Below are 27120 nucleotides of genomic sequence, written 5' to 3'. Positions count from 1 at the left end.
GGCTATGCTTTTTTTTTTTTTTTTTTTTTACACATTCTGGAGTCTGGCAGATGCAGAACGCAACCTGCTGTGGACTCAAAGGACCCGCCAGGGATCAATTGCCCAATCGACACAATAAATTACGTCTAACAGTTCGTTAAATAAAGGAATTAATGAGGACCAGAGGGCACCTGCCGCGGTCCCCAAAACCTGCGTTGCTGCTCAGAGGTTGGGCAAGGTGGCTCCCGCCTGCCTTACGGAGCCTGGGAGCTTGTGAGTGGGTGGCGTGGGAACTGGGGACAATTGAGGATTCGTACAGGGATGCCGAGTTGCTCCCCGGGGCAGAAAAATAAATGTATGATTCTTGGCCCTAGAACGAAGAAAGCAAGACGCTGCGGACATGTTGCAACCCGCGCAGTCTGTGAATGTTTTCTTCTTGTCAGATGCCGCTGTCACATAAGTAATTTCATTGCCAAAGGGAAGAGAATGAACTAATGAAGTAGGAGAGAGGGCTACTTACTGAAGGGCTGCGTGTTGTGAAAATCAGTGCACCGAGTGTACGGCTCTTGGTTTGCTGTCTCTTGCAGCGTTTGTTTATCTCTGGTTATGGGGGGGTGTGGGAAGGGGCGGTGGAGCAGGAGGTGAGTCTGCCTTGTCCAGGACCAAACGCACGTTCAGAAGCAGCATTATGCCTACAGGGCCTGAAATGAGCCCTTAAAATAGCACGCTCCACATCTTGGTAATGTATTGAATATACCTTGATGAGAAACAGCCTGACTGAAGTATCGAGTGCGTTGTAGTGGATCTGCTGTGACTCATCAGGAAATCAAAAGTCTTGAGACAATTCCTTACCCCCAGCTCCCCCACCTCTTTGGAAGAGACGGGAATTAAGTCTTAGCCAGGAAGTAATTAATTGTTCTGTGATTGTCATAAATAGGTACCAAACAACAAGCTTCTACTGAAGCATTTATATCCTAATCCCTGTCTTGTGAGCCCGGCTATCGAGAGTCTCCATCAGGCAGAGAGAGTAAAAAGGAAAGTTCTCAGGAATGAGCAGCGCTTCCACCTACCTGCCTCTAAGTGAGACAGGCTGGAGGTGAGTGGGTAGGCTGCGTGCTGTAATAAGCCATTTACTAGGATAATGGCTGCAGGCTACAAATGCTGTTTCTGCTTAGTCTGTCTATTCAATGCAAACATTAGAGGGAAAAAAAAAAAGAAAAAGGAAAAAGGAAAGAAAGAAGAAAAAAGCGTCTACCTCAGTCAAGTCTAATAATATTTTTAATCCCCAGTGTAGTTCGTGAATATTAACTCGGCCAGTGTCGCAACTCCCCGCAGAGGCAGATGACATGTACACACAGTCTTCACCTGGCTGGGAAACCGAGGCACTGGGAAGGACTCGTAATTGTGGGAGGCTTCTGGTTTTAGACTGGGGCAAAATTCTGGTAACAGTCTGGGTCGCCAGTGAGTGGGATGGAGCCATCCTTTAGTCCTTGGTGGGAATTCTGCCTTTCAGGGACCAATCCCATAAACTTTGGGTTTCCTTTGGAGAGATTCACTGCCTGCTGCTGTAGGCAGCAGCATCCTGCAAGCTGGAGTCGCAGAAGTCATGGTGGCACATCTGGCAGAGATGAATTGTGAGGGCACAAATATGTGCAGAAATCTCTCTAAATGAGCAGGTATAGCCCTTATGAATCTGCATGGCTGGGGGATGTTGCTGGAAATCCAGATGTTGGGAAAAGAAGTAAGAAAATACAGGCAATCGAATACCTGTTTGAAAAAAACAACGCCCAGAGAAAAGGAGCTTGATGGCTTTGTGTTTGTCTGCAGTGAAGTCATGGCAACAGAGCACTCATTTAGCAAAATTAACTGTTTCTCTATCTTTAAAAAAAAAAAAATCAAATGAAAGTGATGCAAGAGAACATCCTTTTATCTCAACCAAATGAGTCCATTTGTGCCAAAGCAAAGGAGTCATCCTGGGGAGTTTGCTCCTGAGAGCGTGCACTTTATTAGAACAGAATGTAATAGTTGTCCCAGAGCCATAGCTGAGAGCCCGGTGCCCTAGGCAAGCACTTTCAGTAACAGGAAAACCAAAGTTAGGTTCCTGCACCCCTGTGATGTCGAAACAGGCACTTGGGAGCGTGATTTTAAGCTCCCGGCTGTTTGGTATTTCAGCTCAGTTAAGCTCTGGATACAGCCTGCAGAAGGGCTGTAAGCTCTTTGGAGTTCCTTATGGGAAATGTTTAGTTTCAGAAGTAGTTAGGCACCTCGGGATGAAATGCTGGTGCTGCTTCACTCCAGGTGTAGCCATATGCCTGGGGAAACCAGCCACCTCCAAGTCCTGTTGACTTGAAGACTTCTTTGTGCCTGAGACTCCTTTTTGGCTCCTAGCCTTAGTGGTGGCTGCAATAATTCTCACACCAGCCCCGGAAATAACACTTCTGTGCTACTTCTGTTTTGATTTTCACTGCCCATCTCCGTGCACATAGGGCTCTGTGAAGCAGCGCGTGATGGTGAACCGCATGGTGACTGTATTGGTAGGCACGAAAGCTAGATATCTGTCACCGAGAATCTCAGGTCGGGAATTCAGAAATTGTTCATCTTGGTAGTGAGCGAGGGCGAGCTCCAGGGAATACAGCACAACCTCAGACACCTCGCTCGAGAGGCCTTGGAAGGAGTGTGTTTGTCTTAAATAGTGGTTTCCAACCAGATCGAATTTTATTTTGTGGCTCTCTCCTGGAGATGGATTTAGGTGCTGCCCTACGATTTCCATGGGAGCGTCTGACGGCGGAGATGCAGAGCTTTTATCTGTACGAGGAAGCTGAGCGTCACGGGGGAGACTTTTAAGGGTGATTCAACTCCGACGTGCTCTCTGTCAAAAAACGTTGGGGAAGCTTCAGGTGAATTGGAAACCTGGTCATTCACTGACATCAGTGCTGGTCAGGTGAACATGAGTTGGTTCCCATTGCCTCTCATGCCCGGATGAGATTTGTGCCTTTCCCTTACAAGTTAAATTTCAGCTCGGTGAAGGCACGGTGAGAAACGAGTGTGGTTGGATGAGTTTTGCTCAGAGAAGGAAAGCCTGGGTTTTACAATCATTTCATACCCAGGTAGATATCTCAGACATTGTTGTGGAGGTCTTCCATGTAAAAAGCCGGTGTCTGAGGCTTTTTTTGGAAAGCATCTCTTCCAGGAGGGACTGCACGTGGACGGCGGTGCTGGGCTGTGCTTGTCAAACCGGGTGCAGAGGCTGGCAGGGGTGCATGACAGTGCCCAGCCCAACCTCTGGCTGATGTGATGCTACCTGCAGCGGTGGCTGGCTGCTCCTTGCGGCTTGTGGCCCTTCTCCAAGGCAGGACATGGCTCTCGTTGGAGCTGTTCACAGCGTTAGAGCAGCAGGGCCGGGCTGCAGCAGCCTCCTGCCGGAGCGATGCCCGTGGGCTGCCCGCAGGGAGGAGAGAAGCAGGCGAGGGTGGGAGCGCAAACGCCAGGCGGTTGCACGTTGCATTTTGTCAGAGGTTTTTAAGGAGTAACAGCTCGCATCCCAGGCTTTTTACGGGGAGGGTTGAGATTCCCCAAGCAGGAACGCCAGCAAATTAGGGAGCCCCAGCCCCGTGGGTTGTCCCAGCCCGCGAGGGGCGAAGAAGCGCGGCGGAAAAGCCCGAGCGGCTGCTGCCAAACGGCTGGGAAGATGCAGCCCACGACGTCTGTTGTGTCTGAGATCTCTGTAAAGTCTCTCGCATCCTTCCTCAAGTTTAGTTTTCCAGTGGAGGCTGTCGCAGTAATGAGAATGTCTCCCATCTGCTCCTCACATGGCTTGGCACATTCAGCTAGAATATATATATTTTTATTATGGGGTTAGCCAGTGGTAACCATGACGATTAGACTTATCACGCAGCATTTTTTTCCCTCCTCGAGTCAGTTTGAAATGCTGACAATTAAATAGATACAGTACACTTTAGAGATCCATCAGTCTCTGTGTTGTCTTGACAACCGGAGTATATTTAGAAATGTAACAAGTACATGGAGTTCAATTGCACTTTTGCTAAAACATACTTCTGTAGCTTGAGAATTTAATCTGTTGTTTGTAGATCCAGGTGCTTATTTGAGCTGCGCCTGACTTTCTCTGTGGTCTGTCTGGGAAGCTTCTGCGTGGCGGCGGGGAGCCGTGCCTGGTGGGAAGGGACCCTCGTCGGAGGTGCCCGACACCGCGGTGGGAGCACCAGGAGCATCCATCCTGCTGGTGGGCACGGGGCTGGCACCCGGTGTGCTCGCCTGCACGGGGTCCTCATGGCTTGCCTGCTGGGCTGCAGTGCAAGAGGCAGCCTGTCCGAGCACCCTGCTCATCCCCTCCGATGAGCTGCTCTCGTGGTGCAGGAGTGCGTCGGTACAGGAGCACTGTACCTCCGTGCATGGTGTTAATAGAGCGTGGTGTCTTGCTTCCAGCACCTGAGCTACCTGAGCTTCGAAGGGTCGTGGCTGCAAGCTGCTCTCTGCCGCTGAAACAATAGCAGAGACTGAGAGTGTTTCTCCATATCCCCTGTTCTGTTTTGTCTTTGATTTGCTGGGGCTTTTGGGCTTGTTTGATGTTAACAAAATGCTACTACTACTCATTTGTTGTTGTTTTCATTTATTTTTGTCCTTTCCCATTTTACTGGCAAAACTGAGCTCAACCTGCCATAATTTAGCTGGAGCAGCATGTTGGTTAGGTGCCTGGCACTATGGGTTTTCAAAGCTGCATCCAGAACTGGAACAGCAGAAGGGAATATGATGGAGTGCACCCAGGGAATACGATGGAGTGCACCCATGGGGCTGTGCACAACCCTGTCCCCACCACCCCTGCCCACACACTGATGCCCAGACTGGTGCATGCCCTGTGCTGGGTGCCTGGGGTGGCTGCGCTGCTGTCCGCCCTTTCTCCTCGGAGGCAGCAGAGAGCTGTGGTCAGGGCAGGCATGTGTGACCAGGGAGCACGGTGCAAGTGCCACAGCCATACCCACAAACGTGGTGACATTCCAGTCCAGCTGGGACAGGAGGCTCCCACCTGCCACCGTTCTGCCCCAGTGGAGCAGCCCGCTCGCTCCCGGGGCAGCGCCGCCTCCTCGCTCACGGCGCTGTCTTGCTGATTGAAAGGCTAAGGGAGGGTTGCATTTCTTTTTCTTTGGGACGTGGCAATGTCAGTAGCATCCACCCTTGGACAGAGAGCTGTAAAACGTGTTGGTAACGTGTTGGTAGCATCACTGCTGCCGGGGAGCCTGGCCATTGTGAGCTCACTGCTGGGAGGCTTTGTGACAGGGGGTTTGGGAAGGCTCAAAGGAGAGGAGCCCAACCTGAGCCCAGCTGTTAGTGCCAGAGGCAGCCAAGGACGCACATCTGCGTTTCCTGGGGTGAGCATCGTCTTACGTGCATGCCATAATATTTAGTAAGGCTTACAAGGAGGAGAGGACTGGGTTTCTCTGTTATGATTTTGTCTCTCTTATCCCTGTATTTCTTTTTAATTCAGTATCTATCAAATAACGCGGATGATTTTTTGGTGTGTGCACAGCTCGCTTTCATTTTTCTGCATTTGATTTGCTTCCTCCATTTTACCGATTTCCCAGTGAGAAGCAGAAAGTGAAGTTCTAGCTCCACTCCAGCTTGTCTGTAAACTGTTAACATGCCATAGTCAAGTGGTTAATTGCTGCTGGGGTTTATTCTTAAAATACAGCTACCAAACCCTGAAGATTCTAATGAGTCTTCAAGCATGCTGTAAACAAGGTGTCCAAATCAATCTGACAAAGATAATGGTCTTCTATTAGAAGATATTTAGCTGCAGGTTGGAAGAGCTTTAATGTTTATTGGTCTGTAGATCTGTAACCAGACAGAATCAGAGTAACTCCATTGATTTCAGTGGAGCTCTAACTGGTTATTACAACTGAGGTTTGGGCAGCGCTTTAGATGCAAATTGCAACATCTCCGAAGGTAAGTGGGGTTTTGATTTAATTCCTGGAAGCCATAATGTCAGCAGAGAAGCGAAGAGCTGGGACCCACATACCCCCACATCTGTAACTTTGGGTTAGCTCTCTCTCCCTCGCTGTCAAGATTAGATTCCCTTGATTAGGACTAGTAATTAAAACGCAGCTTCTCTTAAGCATCTCCCAAAGGCAGGCAGGGAGAGTGGAAGTGCAGCCTGTGCAGGTTGTATGCGTGTGCTCTGCAGAAAACGCCAGCAGTTATCTCCTCTCATCTCACTGCTCATGGTTGGGCTGCTGACCTGCAGCTTGAGCTTTCCAGCTCCAGAAATACAAAGCTGGTAGCGCTGAATTCCCAGGCTGCAATGCAGAGGGGGCTGCTATCTCTTTTCCCCCAATGTGTTCGTGTCCATGCAGTGCTCAGGAGGCATGGACCACCGCTCCTCACCCCCTCCGTGTGTGGTAGAAGTGATTCACCATGCATTCATGGCTGGTCACACAAGGGGCATGAGTTTCAAACAGGCTGGAGGCATAGGTTAGCATTAGCTATTTGAAGTCCTCGGTCTGAAAGCGACATCAAACAGGGAGCAGAAAATGTATCGTGCACAGAATAATCCGTGGGATTTGTTTCCCCCTTTAAAAAATAACAATAATAATAAATTCCAAACTGTTGGCATATGCTGCCTCCTCTGTGGTCAGGACACCTGTCTGTCTCTGCTGTTACTCGATACGGGGCTTACAGTGCTCGAAAAAATGTTAACATGCATTATTTGTCATGGCAAATATGAAAGGAATAGCCAGCGTCAGAGCAGGCAGATCCTCGGGAAATTTCTCCGGGCTTCTTGCGCTTTGGTGAGGGCCTGAAGCAACCTCTGCAGTTCTCCTTCCCTGCGCTCCCCTTCCTCCACCTGGGGCAGGAGGGCGAAGCTGCTGCCCTGCCAGACCCACTTCTCCTTGGCAAGGACACCGGTGGTGGGCTCTTCTCCTCCCTGCCTTTAAGGATCTTTTAACTCATTAGTTAATCTCCGCTGCCTTTGTTATAGACAGTTAATTTCAGGCATGCAGGGGAAGGACGTGGGCAGAAGCTGGAGGTGATTGGGAATCCTCTGACCCTGGCGATGGAGTGGGCATGGGCAGGTGGAGGTGTGCAGGGCCTCGCACCGATCCTCGCTGGTATTTTGTACTTGCTTATTTCTTCCCCGGCACTGAGATGAAAGGAAATGGAAAACACAAGAGGAGGCTCAGATATCAATAAGCTGCAAGTATGAAAGGCTGCTGGTTAAAAGCAGCCTGTGGTTACTTCGAAAACCCGACTTTTCATGTTTTTCTTTTTGCTAGGCATCTTTGGAGGCACCCAAAGGAAGCCAGGGCTGGAGGTGGAGATGGGACTCGGACCGTCCCACCCGGCCGCTTGTTTTTTTCCCCAAGTGCTGTGTGTATAACGCATCCCATCTCGGCCTCACTACTCCTTGGTGCTCGCATGCCTACCCGGCGCCGCAGGGTGACTCACTGCGGCCCTAGCGGAGAAGGAGGCTCAGGAAGAAGAGGCCCTTTAAGCACGAGAGGCAGGAGGGTGTCTGGTCGGGCTTTGAAAGAGGCTTTGTTACCTAGAGCCCTTACGTCAGTGCCTTTCACCAGCTCCACGTTGATTTAAAACAAGCAGCTCCTCTCTCAAATAAACCTCAGTCGCTCTGATGCTTGCTCAGATTTAATCTGCCCTGCCGACGTGTGAAAAGCCCTTACATGGAGCAAAGCAGGGCCAGGCTGACACGGGAGCTGGATCAGGGGAAAAATAGTCATGATCTGCTCTGCGAGGGAAGGTAGCGGGCCTACAGGCCCTTTTAGGGCTGTTTTCTCTGTGAGGTGTCACAGCCAGCTTGATTTACTTTCTGCTTTCACTGTGAGCAAAAAGGTTAATTCTGCCCTTTCCGTTTCCGTCCGCAGAGGTGCCTCGGAAGAGCCTGTCCCTACGTCTGTCCCGGGGCCTGACGGGGCTGCCTGGCTTCCAGGTGAGGAGCGCATCAGCTCGTGGGGCTTTGGCAAACAGCTGAGTGTGGACAGAGCCTGCAGACCCCAGGGCTGCTTTTGCAAAGTGTAATTTGGTCCTTCAGCAAATGAAGGCGTTTCTCCAGAGCCAGTGGTGGTGGAGGCCAGGGCACCCCAGGAGACTCAGTGTGGTTTTTATTATTTCTGGGTCCAGGTCTGGACCCATGATGACTGAATTGTAGTGAGGGTGAGCCCTCAGGTGAGGTCGCTAAAAAGGAGCGGTGTCAGGGCAGTGGGTCTGTCCTCAGGCCTCCATCAGCTGAAACATCCCAGGAGGCAAAAGAGGTGTTAGAGATGCTACAAAGTGATGGCAGCTGTGGGGAGAAAGCAGCGAGCAGCCCCATATGGAGAAGGGGATAATAAATGGACAAGGTTAGCTGGTAGCTTTGGCCTTGTCATCCTTTTTAATTGTGCTGTTTATACACAGCAGTGGCCTTCATGCTCCGGTTTGCTGGGGGGTTATTTTCATGCCGGAGGCTGCTTCTGGACACGGGCCACTAAACCCAGCTACCCTGTATCGACTAGTGGAGCTACTTCATTTGCCTCGATGTGGATCCGGCTTGAGATCTGTGAGATGTCTGTGTGGCATGCAGAAATTGGGAGTGCTTCTTTACCCTCCTGTGTCACTGAATAGAAGTGCACTCATCCTGCCATTTCAGTAAGGCAATCCACATCCTTCCTTTCCTCCTTTTTACCCTCTTGTTTTTCTGTTGCTTTTCTTTCTGTCTGGTGAATTATGGCTGGCTAGAGATGAGGTTTCAGCATCCTGTTTACTGCAAACAGTTGGGGGCATTAATAAATGGTGAAGGAGAAAGACAGACAAGGGATTAATAAGTAGAGGACAGGAGATTAATAGCAAGAGAGTAGAATTTGGTTCAAGGCCTGGTCTTCCCATTTGCTGGGTTATCAAAGATTAATGGCAGCACTTCTCTTAGTCTCGCTCCTTCTGTGGCAGCTTTCCTGGCTAAGTCTAATAGACTGTCCCAGTGTGTTGCTGTAAATATGAAACCTAGGGAGAAGCCCACCCTTGTAGACTGTTGACTAAATGAGATGGTATTTTTTTTTTTTTTTTTTGCTTTCTGTTGAAAGCTTAAGCAACAGCATCAATATATTTGTGAATTGGGAAGTCAGATGTTTAGGTGCTCACAGCTCCTCTCAGAACAAAAGCATATCATAAAATGTATCTTGCCAAGCAAGCTGTCTCTGACAAATTTATTATTTTTTACTGTGAGCCTTGTGCAAGAGATTGATTTCTCTTCTCTTGACTGTTTTTTCAGTTTTTTTTCTGGTGGAAAATTGGACTCTTGCCCTATTGTACCTGGTCTCTCATTAGGCCATTTGTGTGAGATTAGATCATGGTAAGGAAACCCAAGCTTTGGGAAGAACGTTTCTGGTTAAATTTGCTGGAGAACCGTAGAACATTGGCCTGCACCACTGGAAGTCCTCATGCTGGTAGGAGGGTGCATGCAGCTGGTGGTGTCCCGTGCAGAAGGTCAGCCTCAAACTTCGGTAACAGTCGAGTAATTCCAGTAATGTTCCAGTAACAGTGGAGGAACACAGGGCTGGAATCAGAACTTCGTGCAGCAGTAGCTGAATTTCTTTTGCAAGGAAGAAAGGCTGTGCACTGCTTCAGTGTCCCTGTAACGAAGCTCTTCCCATCTCCTCTGCTGTTACGTTCGGTGCCCTTGGCTTTTCAGAAGTTAATTGATTTGTCCATATTATGCTTCTCTCTTTAATTTTATTTGTGTAAAGGACATGCACTAATCTTTCTCCAGAGAAATGTTTCACACTGCTCCTCTTTGAATGTTGGCTCTGGGTCTGCCGCGTTTCTTAATGAGTCTCCGACTGAAAAGCCACGGTTGCCACATGCTCCAGCCTTGACACCCACATACTTGCACACCCACAAACTTGCACACCCACACGCATGCTCCCGGCTGAACCCAGCAGTCTGCCCGCTCCGCGCACGCACTCGCTACTTTGGGATTTGCAGCAGCAGCCCCCTGCCTTCCTAGGAAGCCTTGCACACGGCAGGGGGTTTCTGTGATAGATTTGGCATCAAATTAGCTGTCCTGCACATCAGGAAGGCTGTAACCTCTTTGTGGCAGCATCCCCCAGGCGCGGTTAACATGCTTCTCTAGGAGCCTGGATTCCTGTGGGCTGCGTTACCCGACGGGCGCTGCTCCTTCCTGAGGACCTGAGCTAGCACTGAACATGTAGACAAACACCCAATGCTGAATTACTGCCTGGAATGCCACCGGCTGCCAGATCTTTGATAGCTTGTTTTTAATGAAGATTCCTCCTGTAATTCCTAGAATATCTTGCAGTGCAAAAAATGAGCCGTGTGTGTATTTTGCTGTGGGCTGAATTTTTCCTGCTCTTCACAGTTCCCTCCGTGAGCAGAGAGGAAAGGGAGGGGGAAGCAGCTGACTGCTTTTTTGTTGTTGTTTTTCTATTTGACTTCTGTGAAATATGCAGCGATCAATCGCTTGCAACTAACAAAATGTTTTTGTTTCTCTTCGCAAAAGCATATGGGAACTGCAGGAAAAGCATATGGGCGTTTTTAGGAAAACATATTGGTGAATGGACAAATTATAGCGGTGCCAATACGCTTTGGATGTTTGGCTAGACCACTACTACCACCACACTTGCTGGCATGCAAACCCATCCGCAAGATTTCCAGCATATGAGTGGAATGGAGCTGCTCCTAGGGAAACGCAGGCTGTGTTGGATCAGACCCACGTGGAAATAGCATTGTGATCCATCTTCAGGGTGCGTGACTGCCTCACCGTGTCCCAGGCCGGGCTCGCTGCTCGTGTCTGTGGCAGCATATCCATTCTCTCACAGCAGACTGAGCCCAGAGCTCCACTTGCAGCTGGCTGTAAGTAATGGTAATGGGAACCATTTTTCTTTGTAAAGCCCTTGACTGTGGTCCTAATAACACCTGAGCATCTTGCAAACAGGCTAGGCAGCCTTGGGTTTTCTGCTGCTTTGTCAGGCCTTTCTTTGCTAGCTGGGGCTTTATTTTTAATTTCTCTATCATGTGCACAGCTTTTGAGGAAATGCAAACCATTTGCATTGCTTATGGGCCCGGTCCTGTTTGCTGTCGTGCTGCTGAGTCAGGGAAGGGCCCCATGAGCTGAGAGAGGCTCGGGGGGGTGGATGAAAGGTATGAAACATTCTGGTTTGGCAGGGCAGTTCTGGTGGCTCACAGCATCCCCGCGGCTCGGGTTGCTCTCCTGCGGTCCCATGCAAGAAAAAGTCCTTGACATCTCCCTCTGGGCAGCCCTTCCCTCTCACCTCTGCCTGCAATGGGCAAAACATGGTTGGAGACTAAGGGATAAGCGAGGCGCCCGTGTGGGCACTCATCTGGACGTCACTTTGTTTATTTTGATTGTGATCCTGCACTCTCAGATATCCTGAGATTCAGCACCTTTTAGCGTTCTTCCCCTTATGCCAGCTCCAAGATGATCAGCTGCTGAGTAATTTTACATTATTTAATGTAGCCACTTTCCTTCTAGCTCTTCTGTTCCGTGAGACAATTCCCTGTTTTATTATGCAAACAGTACATTAAGATCCTTGTGGGCCAAAGTTCCCAGCAGTGCTCAAGATGACGGCAAAGAAGTAGGTTATTCCAGAAATAACGATCCTCTCCTCTAGAAGCCGTCTTGAAGTTCTGCTTTAACTGCTTTTGATATTATACGTGTTTTTTTAAAAAAAATCCGGTACTTCCTAAATGTTACAGAGCTCAAAAAATACACTGTATGCCTTGTCACAATATTTAATACAGAGTGCTATTTACAGTAATGAATCAAAATGTCAGTTTTTAAAATATGAACTGTCAGAGTGTTCCTACTTTGCAGAAAACTTTGATATGACAGTTTGTTAATCATATGACTATTACATCAAATGTGTCTTGGAGTACTTTTGCTCAACAAAGTCTTTTTTTATTCCTTCCCCTCCCTTTACACTGGTAATTCTGGTAGCGTTGTTTGACTGAATGCACTTTGATTAGAGGTCTGAAAAGCCTGGAGCTGAATGCTTTTGCATTTTACAGACGGGAGGCATCAGTACCTGTCCTGATGCTGATCGTGGTCACCTAGTCTTACAGGTGGTAGAGGCTGGTTAGGATCACCTTCACCGAATTTCCCCAGTCTTTGCCCCAAGCCTAGAGTGGCTAGGAGGCTAGGATGCTCTGGTTTCGATATATGTGGCTGTAACATGCACGTGGAGGGTAGTAGGGGAGAATGGGGCCTGGCAGAGTTATCTCGGAGTGCTGAGTGCTGTAATGAAGTAAAATGCTGTGGGTGAGCAGAGTGAGCCTTGCTTTGGGATTCACAGTACCTTTCCCAACACCAGCCTGGGGATCACTGCCCGGCATATATATATATATATATAACATATATATAGCTTCAGCATGAAGGGCCAAGCGAAATCCTTTGCAGCCTCATGGGTTTTGTGCCATGCAGTGGTGGCTGTGTGGGGCAGGCTGGTGTTGCTCCTGCGGCAGGAGGAGGCAGGGGCTGGGGATCCCAGGTTCCTCTCCCCGGGGCTTTGGTTACTCTGACCCGTGAGCCAGGTCAGCGTGTTTGTGCCATGAACTCTGCTCTGTAAATGTAGACCAGGGCGCTCAGTGCTCTCCTGTGTTCCTTTGTTTGCTTATCTGCAAAATGGGAGTAATTAATTGGTACTGGTTAACCCGGGGGAGTCTCCTTAGAGCTGGATTACTCAAACAACTGTGCTTCTTGATGAAGATGAGGGGGAGCTTATGTAGATAACGATGCTTTAGAGAACAGCCTCTGGAAGGAGAGGTGTATGGGATGCTGATATGAGGACTGGAGCGTGGGGAGGCATCTTGGATGTAGCAGAGCCCCCTACCTCTGCCCATGTCTTTGGGTTGCCTTGCCCGGGGCATCAGGCGGATTCCCGTCGCTTATTTATTGTGTGACTCCTACACGCACAGCATTTCTCATTTGGAGTTGGCCTGGCACGGCTATGGGAATAGGAGGAGTCTTAAAAAGGCAAAAATGATGTATCAGCAGTTCAGAAAAGGCTCTTACACAAACAGGAATGGTGACAAAGTGCCCATGAAACGGGGCTGCTGCGATCCACCCCGCCGGGGGGCAGTGGGGCTGCCACCTCTGAGGGTGGTGGCCCTGGGAGCCACCAGCAGGACGAATGTTAAGGTGTCACTTCCAAAACCATACCTCTGTCAGCTTCCCCGGGCAAGCTGTGCTGCTCGCTGCCTTCCCTCATCCCGCTGAGGAAAATCGATTATTATTCAATTTTCGTTTCAGACAAACCACGTTCTTAGCGTGATGATTTTTCTTTTATTATCGTTACAGCAATGGATGGAGAAGGAACTCTAACAGATGTATGATTAGCAGGGCATGAAATTAAAAATGTTTGTGTACAACGAAAAGGTTGTTTACTACCAAATTCCTCATCTGAAAATTAAGCGATATTAAGATTGGCCACGAGATTGTGTAGCGGGCACGCAGTTTGCTCCCCCTCTCCCAGCAGCATCAGCAGAAAAGTAACAATCTTTTAAAAGTTAGCTTTATTTAACGAAAAAATAATAATCCAACTGAAAGGTCAGTACCTGCCTTTGGAGGCAAATTATCCAAAGAGCTTGTTCGTCCACTCTGGGACCAGCGGTGTCAATTCAAAAAAATATTTTTACTGATGCTTAAGCCCAGCTGATGAGGGCAAATAGAGCATTTTCTATCAAAACACTTCTGGCTGGACAATAAGGTATTGATTAAATCATTCAGAGTGGGGGTGTGTACACGTATAGAATGTATTTGTTGTCAAAATGCTAAAAAATATATGTTTGGAGCCCCTGCTGCAGCATGCCTGGAGAGGTGCAGGTTGCTGCTCAGTCCCTGGTCCTCTCCCTGTCTTGTGGGGCAATCTTTTGCCAAATTTCAGCTCCTCGGGTTGTGAAACCTGGGACTCCCTGATGCACCTGGGTGCTGGAGCAGAGCAGAGCATCGTGCTGCCTCCTGGGGTGTGTAGGGTGGTTTTTCAGTTTAGTTGGTTTTAAAAAAAAACAGGTTTTTTTTTTAGTTTTTTTTTTGCATGATTTCTTTCAGACCCCGGTAGAAAGCAATGGACTTCTAGATTTTTGTCTAAAAAAGTTGTTGGGTTTTTGTTTGTTTGTTTTCCCCACATAAAGCATATGTGTTTTTTTTTTTCATGGAAATGAAATTTTTTGTTTGAGAAAATGCTCTTCCTTCCTATGAGCTCTATCTGAGATTCACGGTTCTCAGTTCAAGCTGCTCTTCCATGACTGTCTTTAAAAATGTACTCATGAATTTTAAAAGAGCTGGATTAAGAAATGGCTGTCACAAACACATTGCTCGTCTGTGTCATGCCGTGGAGGTAACCCTGGTCCTACCTAGGACTGAACATTTCTTGGGTACTTTGTTTCACACCTACCTTCATCCATTCTTTATGACTTCTGAAGACTTTGTGGCCACGTTCAAGGCTGATGCAAGTGGAAGTCTTTAGGACCGCTCATGTGCAAAGTTTCACCTGGGTAAGTGTTTGCAGGACCCAGACCTGAGGCAGCAGCGTGATGAATTCTGCACGCCGAGCCCGGACGGCATTGAGCAGAAAATAGGAAGAGGGCGAAAAGATTGTTCCTGTGCTCTGGGAACAATTGAGACAGAAAATTGCTTCCAGGATTTTTTCACTTTTCCGCAGAGGGTAATCAGCCTGTGTAATTCTCTGCCACAGGAAATACTGCCTGAATCTGTTACCCAAAGACAGAAAGCAAAGTTAGATACCAACTTGAAGAGCAAAGGTACTGCAGAGCAGGGACTGCTCCTTACCCTCCTTTTCTAGGTGTAATGGCTGCTCTGTATGGCATAGGAGGTCACAGTGATACAACTAATGGGGCAGCTAATTGCATATGGGCTTATGTACTCGGCGTGTTCCTCTTACACAGTTGGACCGATCTCCAGTATTCGGTGCGGTAAATAAGGAGGCAAGTTCGTATGCTGAGACTGAAAATGGCGTTTGCTAAGCATTGTGCTCAGGGTGTAAGCCTGAGTCTGCAGGGCAGGTCAGAGCAATTCCAGGAGGATGATGGGTGTCAGGTATCTCCAGTCCTGTTCTTGGTTCAGTTTATATCTTTGCTCCATACACTTAAGAAAATCCTCATATCTGCACCTTTATTAGTTCATCTGGAGGATGGAGCAATCTCTTGGGCTGCTTGCAGGGTCTCTGTTAATGAAGCAAGGCCTTTCAGCCACGTGTCTCATTGCAGCTTTTAGGCAATACGATTTTTATTTTTTAACTTGAGTGAGAATAGTTGTGGCCAGATCACTGCATGTACATTATACCTGCTGGCCACCAAATTTGATTCCCAAATTTCCATTAGCAGGTCATATTGGGCAAAAGGATCTTGGGCTGCTAGATGAGAAAAGAATAATACAGAACCAAGTTGGTGTGGGGTTATCAGCTCTGGATGTGATTGTTCCTGTCTATTCATCTGGGTAACGTTTGCTTTTGTGTAGTATTTGTCTGCATCTGTGCCTCTGTGCACATGGGGAAAAGGAGGACAAATATCACTGGGGTAGATTAGCATTAAAAAATAGTTAACTGATCAAAGCCATAAAGCTTGTCCAAGTGAATTCTTCAGAGAAATAGCTTTGAATTTTCCAAGCAGCCGCAGGCCATAAAAGCGAAGCACTATCACTCAGAGATGCAAAAAATCCCCTTCTGTTGGAGTGTTGGACCTATTTGTTCCCTTTTAGGAGGGCGTTCAAAATGTTTTCTTAATTTTCTTCAGAACATCTCACTGCTATCCATCACGAGCCTTCGCCAGCTGGGATAGCTCCATTCCCCATTAGCTTTAACCCTGCACTGAGAACGTGTGTATCCGCCCTTTGCTTTTTAGATGCTTTTCAGCTCCGTACGTGTGGCAGGATGGCACTTGCAGAGCTCTGCTCATCTCATGGCTCCAAGCATCATAAGGAAAGGGCTAAAACTTCTCCCCAGTGTGTAGGAAGGGAGGTGGTGACGAGGAAGGGAGGACGCAGGAGGTGGCACCTCGGAGGGTGCCACGCTCTGCCTCGGTGTAGCATCGGTCCTGTCCCGGCTGGAGCACCGGCCCCGGGGCTGGGGAGCAGGTGGGGTGAAGTTGGGGGAATTTGGTTTTACTTGAATGGAGTAAAACGAGCGCATTGTTTTGTTTCTCAGAGAAAGTTATTGAGGGCTCATAATGAAGGTTAGGAAACCAGCCACTGGGAATTGGACACATAAATTTGCTTTATGCTTATGAAAGCCTCTCTTTAGCAGTGTTTCGCTTTGTTGTTTTTTCTTAAGATGCACAAAAGTGAAGTGCTGCCGTATGATCCATAGGCGGAATATTTGGATGGCACGATCATTAACAGGAAGGAAAATTGCACCTCATGAGGTGCTTTGTAGTTGAAGTGCCTGTCCTCCTGCAAGGACTCAGCTGTCCTTCTCAGTACTGGTCTTCTCTTATGGGGAAATTTTACTGCCTAATATCTTCTGGCCTTTTAATATGCTTTATTGTAAGCCCGTCGCACAAAAAATAAAGGCACGTATACTTTTTGCTCTTGTAAATGTTGAGTGTTAGGGCCCACAGGGAGGGCTGTTAGGGGCTGTGTCCTGGCTGCCTTTCAAGCAGAGAATTCCCCTTTTGCTTCCCTTCTGAAACCTGGAGTCTCATTCTCCAGATAACCCAAATTTTAATATGGCCGTGTTTACAGCTTTTTCATTTTCTTCTTCCGCCCCCCCCCAGGCAAATTTATACACGTCCTGAGTAGCTTCTTGTAGAAACTGAGGTCATCGTTGTAACAGGTGGGCAGTGCATGGAGGGCAGAGCTGTGACTGAGGGGCAGGACTGCAGCTTTTGGAAAGGAATTAGATCCTTGCACAGGTGGGGGCATGACATTTGTGTGTGCCATGTATACACATCCTGTGCTTGGTTTCTGTGGTGAAGCAGAGATCATTTACCCACAGAGCAAGGCCATTTGCTGGGATGAAGTCATCAGTGTTCGGTTATTAAAGCAATATAGAGGCACATCCACGTACAGGACAGCACAAAGGAATTGTGAATTTCGCCCCTCTCCCCTCTCATCATACTTCGGCCTCTCATATAGGCTACGTCCTGCCTTCAGATGGAAGCAGTCCTCAGCTATCGATAATATGGGCTGAAATTGAATCTGAAGCCTAGGGCCTTTCTGCACAGGGGGAGTATTGCGAAACAAAGCCAGGGTGTGAATTTAAAGTGCAATAGCTATTCCGAGCGCACTTCTCATGTGGGCAGCCTTATTCTGCTCTGAGAGGGCCTTTGTGCAGTTCTGCTTTATCCATTGCCAAAGGCGCTCTCAGAGCAGAGAGAAGAATGCCCACACAGGGAGTGAATAGCTTTTCCAGGCTATTTCCCCATGCTGAGGAGTCCCAGGAGATGCGCATGGTTTCATGTCCCCATGGACGTTGCGGGAGCTTACCCTTCAGCTCTCTTCCACCGGAGCTTTCACGTGGGGAGACGTGCTTTGAGGTGGGCGCTTGGTGGAGTTGTGTCTTCTGGACCCTTCTAGGTTCATTGTGCATCACTCGGTTTCTTCAAGTTATGGGACTGGAATTGGAGATCCATGGGGTCTTCTCGAGATGTCACTGGTGTTGGGGTTTGGCGTTGTCCATCAGTGCCATCGTGTCCTGCAGTGTGTCCTGGCTGCTGGAGAGGGCTCGTATGAGATCCTGTCTCTGTTCACGTGTTGTACCTTGTCATACAAAATCATCAAGCAAACCTGTGCATGGGGTATGATCGTTATCTGAATATTGCTGAACAGGGAAAAAAAAAAGCCCATCTGTTTTACAAAGAGGCAGTGTAAGGAGCAGGCTCTGTGACTAAACAAATTCACATCTGTTTAGCAGAACCATCAAATGGCGAGCAGAGGGGCCTAATGTGAATCACATGTTAAAACCACAAATATGAGTGAGATGAGCTGCAAAAGAGAGAGCCTGGAAGTGTTGATCCATGTGAGCAACTGTTGGTTTCTCTTCTTTCCCACTTTCCTGAGCAAACGATGTAGCATCGGGGGGAAAAAAAAAAGAAGTGGTGTGCACATGTGTACACATGTCTGTGTGCAGGCATGTATGTTCCCTGCAGGATTAAATAACCTTCCTCTATTGTCTAGATCATAGCTTCAACTGGAAATCAGGAGAGTGATGGAATTCAGAGGGGGCTGCAGAGGAGGGGGCACAGCTGGCTGTGCTTGTGCGAGGAGAGCAGGTGAAGCTGGTCCCTGGTGGCTGCTTCACGAAGAGTGGCTCCGAGGTTGCTTGCTTTAAGGAGGGATGTGTCTTGGATGTGATTCCTCAGGGGGATGTCTCCAGCAGTGCCATCTCAGGGAATGTGATGGCAGCAACCTAGGAACTTCAGAGTACTGGTTATGCCTTCGTATGCTCAAGCTAGCTTCAAAATGCAGATCGTGTACCGGTCCTAACAGACTGCATCTTTCCACGGATCAATTTACTTTGTTGCTTAGGTTTTCCCCTTAGTGTTTTAAGTCCTGCAGAAACAAAGGGCAGCTCAAGTTTCCTTATTGGTTGCATTTGGAGTTGTTTTTTTTTTTTGTTATTTTTTTATCAGTGCCAAGGACATATCAATACAATTTCAAAACATGGTGTTTTTATAACTTGAGGCAGCAGTTTCTAACTCAAAAACAAGAAAGCTTTGGGGATGTGCACACAACTCAGGTGCCTCAGCTGCATTATTTGGCTGGTCCCCATAGCACTGTAAGAGAGTCCATCAAGAGGGGAAGGAGTCTTCCCTCCCGTAAGATGTCATGAAAAAAAACCTGAAATAATTTTAATCTCAGAGGTGGTTTCTTGTTGCTGTGTTCCTTTTTGTCCTGGATATTTTGCAGTATAAGAGACCGGACTTGCAGGCACGATGAGCAGTGATAGATAAGCCATTAGCCCTGATTTGCAGATTCTGGTCCCCTGCAGCTCCGTGTGCTTTCTTTAGCTGACAGAGCCTCGCTCATACTGCTCACCTGGGATGTGAGCTCTGCAAGAGTCTGCTGGAGGTAATGAAGCACTTAGAGGGGCTGGTGGGGTTGAAGGTCCCTGGGGTGTTTAAGGTGTTGGCAACTGCGTTACTTTGAAAGAGAAATATGTGCTTTACACAGCGAAGGCGTGCTGTGGCCTTGCGACCACTTACTGGTGGGGGAACATGCCTTGCCTTAGACCTCTGAGCTGGCAGGTGCAACTGTTGGAGGACATTGGATTAACTGAGCTGTGTGCACTTACCAGCTGTGTGGCCCAGCTGCCCCAGCAGCATCCGAAAACAGAACCCAAGTGGCTGCCAGCCGCGGCTGAAATGAGGCAGCATAGCGCCAACTCCAGATTTATGAGAAGTTTGGTTCCTCCTTTCCTCCAAAAATTCCCTGCGCTCATGATGCACTTCATCCATGTCACACCTGGGGAACCACCCTCGGCTGGAAGCTCTTTGTCACAAGGCTTGATACAGATTGCTGGGGAAGGGAACAAAGGGCTGAAGTGGTTCATCAAAATGAGAAGACGCCAATGTGATAGTGGTGGAGCAACTGGAATGACTTCTTTGATATGACGCAGTTGTTTAGCACAAGTACGAGGCCATCGCGGATGCCTGGCTGAGTTAGCTTCGTTGCTGGCCCCGTGGTTTGCTCGGTTGGGGAATTATCTCCCAGAGCTCGAAGCACACCAGTTCTCAAGTGAGCAGACACTGACCTGATGCAGAAGAGCAATAGTTTACTAGGATAGACCTCAGTAGTTTGAGTTTGAAAGAAGAATTGAAAATTAAATCCTGACCACTTGTCTTCAGTCCCCAGTTTCTATTCAGAGCAGAACTAATGCCCTGGAGATACAAAAAGAGAGCTTTATCTTGGTGTGCTCAGGAGTGTCAGCACACTTGCCTCGCTTCTTAATGTTCCTCTTCACCCATTTCCCCCAGTTCCAGAACATCCCTCTTTGAACAGCCATCTTCTCAAATAGCTGCATGTTGTGCTTGCTGCAGATAGCCCGGGGTAGCTAACGTCACTTCATAACTTCTCCTTCTAGCCATGTGTCCATGGACAGTCTGGGGCTCCCTTGGCTTACGCAGGATCTCAAAATACACCTTTTATTCTGCTGTGTGCCGTCTTTGATGAAGGGACCTGGAGGATACAGTGGATGCCAAATCAAATGCGAGTCTACTGTACACTGTGAATGCAAATAAAGCAAAATGTGTGCTGGGTTACTTCAGGAGAACCCAGGAGGGCAGACTACAGGAGGGATCTGGAGGCATTATTGCTCCCCTTTACTCTGTGCTGGCGAGGCTGCTGTCCCGTCGTGAGTCCTCCAGTTGCAGGTGTTGCAGAGCTGGAGGGAGCCCAGAGGAGGGCTGTGGGACACTCGAGGTCCTAGCACACGTGGCCTGCAAGAAGGCTGAGGGAGCTGTGTTTGCTTAGCCTGGTGGAGAGGAGGCAACAGTGACCCAACGGCAGCCTGCGACCACTGCCAGGGGCGTTACAAAGATGTCAGAGCCAAAAGCTTCTGTCCAAATGGCAAAATAAAATGCCCTGGATATACGTAGTGGATTGGGAGATTCAGCTGGAGAGCTGGAAAAATGTGTTCACTGGGAAAATAGTGCACACCTGAACAATTTACCAGCCTCGAGTCTCTGTTTTGGAGGTTTTCAATGACAAAGGCACAGCTTGCCTTATCTAGTGTTAGGTCAAGCCTTATCTAAAAGCAGGACTCGATAACCAGCAGAGATCCTCTTTCTTTCCTGAGAGTACCGTGGGCTTTCAGTTTCTTAAAGAAGAAAGCATTTTAATCTCTAATTTTGCTTTGTGTGGCAAAAGGGAGGTAGGAATACATTAGGGTGCTGGTCTCTTGAGAATGTCAAATCACCTGTTGTGAACTTAGAGAAACGTAGTCTTTTTCTGACTGTTTGCACAAAGGCGTGTGTGTTCTTTTCCTACAGTTTCCAGGCACTCAAATATCTTGCTTCCATTAGCAATCTCTCTGCAGCATCAGTTCCCAGCCATCTGGCAGCAATCACTCCTTAGGATATAGGATTTTCCATAGGAAAAAGGCTATTTCCCCTGATTATTTGCAAGGTGCCATGGGCTGAGCTGCCAACAATGAGGCACAGGTTGGTGCAGTGCTCAGGAAGGAGAAGAAAGCATCCAAGGATTTGTTATACACCAGGCTGTGACTTGCAGGATGGCTTGGGGTCTGGGGAGGAAAAGTTAAGTGGATCAGGTGGGAGGGAAAGAATCAGGGATTAAAGATTTTGATCCTCAGCACAATTCCTGCCCATTAATTGATTTTTTGGGGGCATTATGGTTTCAAATTCTGGTTCATACTGCCAGCCCCTTGAGGTGTTGCAAGAAGGTGATAGTGGTACGTTGGCCCTGTGCTCGCATCCCACTTGAGCAGGGCCCCTGCTGTGACCGTATTCTGGGCTGCAGCTCCTCTGCCATTCACAGAAGTCCTCTTGACAGCTTGGGGTTTAGACTGCAAATTGTAAATGTGTGTTCTTCCAGGAAGTGGCAGCTGGCTCTTCCCGTCCCCCACAGCTCTTTAGAAGAGGGGCGCAGCACAGGGAACCGGCCATAAGCAATAGCTTACCTACACCCCCACCAGCCTTGCTGGGTTAGCACCTCAAGCTCTGCTTTGTTTCTGTGCTCGCTCTGTATCAGTTTCCCCCTCTCTGCTGGGCTCAGGTCCCTGCTGTTCTCCCCAGGCTGAGCCGTACACACGGCTCTCTGCAGAGCTAATACAATTAGCTCCGTGTCAATACGCTGCCACAGTCCTGTTGGGTCCCACCGGGGTCTTGTTGATATCTTGCTGCTGAGCTGAATGCCAGTTTCGTATGGTTCCCTCTTGTTTACAGGCATCATCAGCATCCAAACTGCCTGGGTTTGCTTTAAAAGCTTTAACCTTGCCATCTTTGTGTTGTCCTGGTTTCCTGGTTTCTTTGCTCTTCTGTGGGATAGGCCTGAATCCAGTACGTGTGTGCGCTGGTTGGATTCCAGTACGTGTGCACCGGTTGGATATGCTCTATTCTGTTTGGCAGCGCCTTGCTGAAGTAGGAACCCAAGTATGGAGCTATCCCATAGGCACAACAACAATTAGGGTCACAGCAAGAATAAAGGCAATTTTTTGGCAAAAGGATCTTGAAAATAAATTACGTGCATAAGGGAGCTCATGGTCTGAGACTCCCCATGATAACCTCTCTGCATTATTCCGCCTGATCTTTTGCTGTCCCTATCAGTGTATTTCCTTGCTTGTTTTCTACATAAAATTCTCAAACATCCATCTCAAACTTTCCTTAGACAGTGCAGCATCCCCCTCACAAACTTGTAGGTCAAGTTATCAGGAAGAGAAGCTTAAGAACTGGAAGAAATTTGTCTGGCTCAGAGCTACCTCCTGGCTCAGCTCTCAAGGTTCAACCACAAACTTTGCTGTGTTTGAGTAAGCATTTTGGGCAGGCCACCAGGTCTACCTCCTCTGTTGCAATTGCCCTGGGGTTTGTTGTGACCACAAGTAGCTAAGGCCTCGGATTAACGTTTTATCCAATATGATTGTGTTTGGAGTTGCTGAGGATTGTCTCATACCACAGGAGTCAGAAATCAGCCTGCTCTCTGCTGAAATTGTAATGCGGTCATTAGAGTTGTATTAGATTAGATAGATCTATCTATCTCCAGGGAGCCAGTACTATCTCTTTGTTTCAATGCACATGGGCCAGTCAAGTTCAATTTATTAGTTTTTTAAAGCCTAGTTTGTCATCCAACACCAGGATGTGACATGGCTGTAAAAGGAAGATCTTGCTCATCAGTTTTTATGGGTGTGTTTTGCAGCAGCAGTCAAATTCAAATAGCCTGCATCTAATCCCAAAACTACTAATGGAATTATATTGGGGAAAAAAAAAGGAGTTTTATGTTTAGTTTGCCCTTCTACCTTTTCCACCTTTGAGGCTGATACGAGAGAAACAAACCAAGAAGGAAACTTAGAGAAGGGTAAGGTTTTGGTTGATGCTGTCGTTGTCCCAGCAGCAGGATTTCGGTGTAAGATGAAAGTGGTGTTGGGTTGGTATCTGGTGTCTTTAACCTGCAGTAAGCAATGGTAGCAGAGATCTCTAACAGATCTTTACCATGTCCGCTATGGACTTGCCGTCTTCCTGTTATGCCTGATTGATACTGTAGAAGTTAGAAAAAGAAGTTATTTTCCAAGTATTTGTTATTTAGTTAGAAGAATGGGCTCAGTCCGTATTTGAGAACTATATTGCTGTAAACCCTTTTGAGGGCAGATAAAGCCATAGCTGGAAGTCTCAGGTCTTAAAGTGTTGATAATTGATTTTGGAAGGGATCTCTGGAGGTCATCTGGGCAAACCTCTTGCTCAAAGCAGGGCGAATGCTGAATTTAAGTGTGGTCTTCCAAAGGATCCCATGAAAATTTGATTGAAGCTGTTAAAGCCAGAGTGAGATGATGCTAGATTATATGAATCGAGGAATAATTCAGCACAGGCAGTGCTCTAACTAGGTTTCTTTCTCCTTTAATTCCTGTGATTACATTAGTGATGTCCCACAGCAGGAAGTTGGTGAATGCTTTCAGCCCCGTTTAACTGGAGAAGAGATTTCAATTTTTTTAATTTTTTATTTTTAAGGGGATTGAGCAGAGGATACAAAACCCAGCCCTATCCAAGCAATTGGAAGAAAATCTAGGTCTAGGGGAGAGAGAGATTTAAACTTGCTCCAGCTGACAGCTGCTGTAAAAGACTAAAGCAAAACATGAACAAATGTCCAGAAACAGTGCAAAATGTGTGCAAGCAAAGAAATTAATCTCAGGGAGAGATCTGCCCCAAGAAATTGGAGTCCATGTGCATCAGTTTTTGTGTAAGGTTTAAAAAGATAGTCACTGGGCTCAATGACTCCTGCTGGCTCTCTGCTGCTAAGCAGTGATCAGGGTCACGTCATCCCCCCCAGTAATCCCAGTGCTCAGAGCTGTTCTTGTGGCTTTTTGTTTCTCCTGGTTGCTTATGTGATGTTTGAGGACCCAAGTCAATTTGCCACTGGCAGGGTCTGAAGGAGGAGCTTCTTTGGACTGGTTAATGTTACAGGCCTTAAACTTTGTGAGATGTTGTGCAGATCAGCGAGAATTAAGGGGGTTCAAAAGGGATCACAATTTCCCCAAATCGCATAATTTCCCATATGATGTAAAATTGATGAGGATAAATAGTACCATATGGGAAAGACATCCCAAGAGGGCTTGGGCTGAGTTTGTAAGTAGCTATGGTACTTCCTATATTTGGTTAAAGCCCTCTAATGAGACCAGAATTTTGACATTATGTCCTCTTTTGGAGACCACAAGAAGCAGGAAAGCTTCATGGCTAGAGATCACTGGCCCTAAATGGAGAAATAAATTAACTTAACATTCAGAGTGGAACAAAGCCAAGAGAAACAAGCAGCTTTGGGAGTTTATAAAGAGCAAATCTCTCTGGTCAGCCTCAATTACTGCTTTTGGATAATTAGTGGAGTGGAGGTGATAAGGACAAAGCAAGTAACTGTATTTCAACAGAGCATTTGGGTTCTGCTTTTGGAAATTTCAGGGGGAAGAAAAAAGGAAGACAGAGTAGAAATGTTCAGTTTTATGGATTGCACCTCTGACTGAAAGGGGCAATGTGTGGCATGGTTTTGCATCAGGGAGGATGTCTCCTTGGTTCGGTGCTAGAACTTGTCTTTAAAACTCATCTGGAAGATGAAGTAAAGTCAGAATTTTTCTCTTTGAGTCCTGCTGTGTGGCTGGAAGAGAAGGGAGAGTGGGGAGATCGCAATCTGCCTGTCTACATGTAGCTCTTGTAAGCCCATAGAGATGAACTTTGCTCATCCAGGGGAGGAGAGGCCTCGATTCTGTTCCTGAATAGCATCTGAGAGAAGCCACTGGAGGGCTTCCAGCTGCATCTTGTGTCAGCAGACAAGGTAGTGGCCTCCCTGTATCTTGTCATCCCCATGGCCTTGAGGCTGATGGTTAACTGTGCATGGGTGATACTAAGGACATTATGGATCTAGATCAAGCCAGTGGATTTAGGAAGGAGTAGGATGGATGACAGAGCGGACTGTCTGGAAGAACAGACTGTTGTTGCTCGTTTTTTGTTAAACACTGTTGCTACCGACCGCATAGCATTAGCGTAATTAACTCAGGGACAAATTCTGTCTTGGCAAAGCCCATCAACATCCAAGGGGTATTTGGTCCATGTTAAAAATATGAAAATGAGATGAAGATTTATTTGGATAACAGTCTAATCACAGGAAAGCCGGCCTGCCTCAGAGACAAATGTACTAACAATTTCAGAATAGACAAATTGGTACTCTACCCTTCCATTGTTTATCTGATATGAGGCTAAATTGACTTGGAACCCTCTGTTTTACCTTTGCTTCTCAAAGATGAATGACATCCTGTAATTAAAAGCAAAAAAACCCCAAGCAGTTATGTGCTTTTTTTAAAACATTAAAAAAAAAAAAAAAAAAAGCCTTGTCAGGATTTTATTAGCCTGGCATTATCTTCTGTTGATATTCCTGGTCTGATGTTTTTAGATAGTGTGGTCTCATCTTGCGATTCATGGATTCCAGTTCCTCTGCTGCAGTGTGTTCTTTCATGGTTAGAATTTTCTGAATTTACAGCATTAAGATTGTCCTAATGATAGAACCAGAGCACACTGTTTTCCTTATTTATGCAGTGTGATTTCACTCTTTGCTCTTAATGTTATTTATCATGGTTAGTCCGGTCTTATCCTCTACCTCCAAAAGTAGATGATGACTAATGCTTCCAAGGAAGGAAGGATAACAGAACCTCAGGCAGCCACAGCTGAATTCAGTATGGTTTTTGTCTTTGATATTATCCATCGTATTACCCTTTCCATTTTAAGTTATCATTCTTGAAAAAATGGTCATATGCTAGCATACACCGTTTCACAAAAGGTTGCTGAAAAATTGAAGAGAGTTCAGAGTAAATACATGAGTAAATCAAGAGAAGTCTGTTCTTAACAGTACATTTAATTGATACTTAATTTAAATGTTTTAATTTGATTTCACCAAAGTCCTGGCTGTGTTCTGAAAGGATCTGCCTAAGGAGGAGAGGCAGGTCAGGAATGTGGATGGCAGGAGCGTAGCAAAATCCTGTGGTTGGAAGCGGAGCTAGATAAATTTAAGCCAGACATAAAGAAGAAGCTATAATTATGGTGCTTAATTGCTTGCCCAAACAATTTACCTAGTGTTGCGGTGGATTCTCCATTGCTTGTATTCCTTAAGTAGAGACTGCTTATACTTTCTAACAAATACTCTTCAGCCCAACAAAGCTTCACAGAAAAAGAGTTGGGTGGAGTTCAACGCCCTTCAATGTGCAGGAGGGTTAGTGCAGGAGGGTTAGACGAGATGGTCAACAGGACTTCAAAAGCAGTGGCAGAAGGAAGATTTAGGGGAGTTCTCTATGGGGCGGGTCTGTGAATTTGGTAAGAAGACGTTTTGCCAAAGTGTAAGGAGTCGCAGGAAAGAGTAGCCAGGCTGGGGAAGAACCTGTTGAGTTACTGCTGAGGGTGGCTGTGTGAGAGGCAGGCAGAAATGCAGAAGACTTCAGACAAAACAGAGGGAAATAGGTTACAAACTGGGAAGCAAGAGATCTCTGCTGCTGTGGGAGGATTCCCAGGGACACGGGCTCTGATGACGAAGATCGTTCCAGACAAGCTGTATTAAATGTTGGATGGCCAGATTTGCTGGGAAGGGACTCGTTGAAGCGAAGCCATGCCTGACTTGATTGCCTGATTTGCTTGGAACAGAAATGAGAGGCAACCATAGATTTAGCCTTCACCTCAGCTTTTCGATGAGAGCTCTGTGATCCAACTGTTGACTTGAGCAGCAGAGGGATCAGGCCCTTAATGCACTGCATTTGGCATACAAGGAGTAACAGTAACTGGCTTGGACAGCAAAAGGCTGATGAGAGTCACTTTTCTCCAGTGGGAGAATTGTTTTTTGGAGAACTGGTGATTCATACTGGATTTGATGGTTTTTCATTCCAGCCGCTATTAACCTTGAAGGAGGAGCTTGCTGTGTTCCCCCACAGAAATGCGTAATGCAGCTATTTT

General features: G+C 47.2%; 1 protein-coding gene across 22 annotated transcripts in view; it reads left to right on the top strand.

Moving 5' to 3' along the window:
* Positions 1–27120, top strand: part of LOC121074997 (LIM domain containing preferred translocation partner in lipoma) — a 336312-nt gene that overhangs the window by 87383 nt on the left and 221809 nt on the right. For 10 of the 22 annotated variants that reach the window (XM_040567725.1, XM_040567721.1, XM_040567722.1 and 7 more), the window contains one exon: positions 7872–7936. The exons of 9 other annotated variants lie outside the window; for them this stretch is intronic. The gene's annotated coding sequence lies outside the window, so the exon portion shown is untranslated. Of the gene's footprint in view, positions 1–5344; positions 5364–7729; positions 7748–7871; positions 7937–10829; positions 10852–27120 lie in introns of those variants that run through there. 3 more of the 22 variants (XM_040567740.1, XM_040567741.1, XM_040567742.1) reach the window with 3 other exon arrangements.

The sequence above is a fragment of the Cygnus olor genome, chromosome 9 (genome assembly GCF_009769625.2).
Source record: "Cygnus olor isolate bCygOlo1 chromosome 9, bCygOlo1.pri.v2, whole genome shotgun sequence".
NCBI lineage: Eukaryota > Metazoa > Chordata > Aves > Anseriformes > Anatidae > Cygnus > Cygnus olor.
The sequence above is the reverse complement of the archived record's forward strand: the minus strand, read 5'-3'. Positions and strand labels throughout refer to the sequence as shown.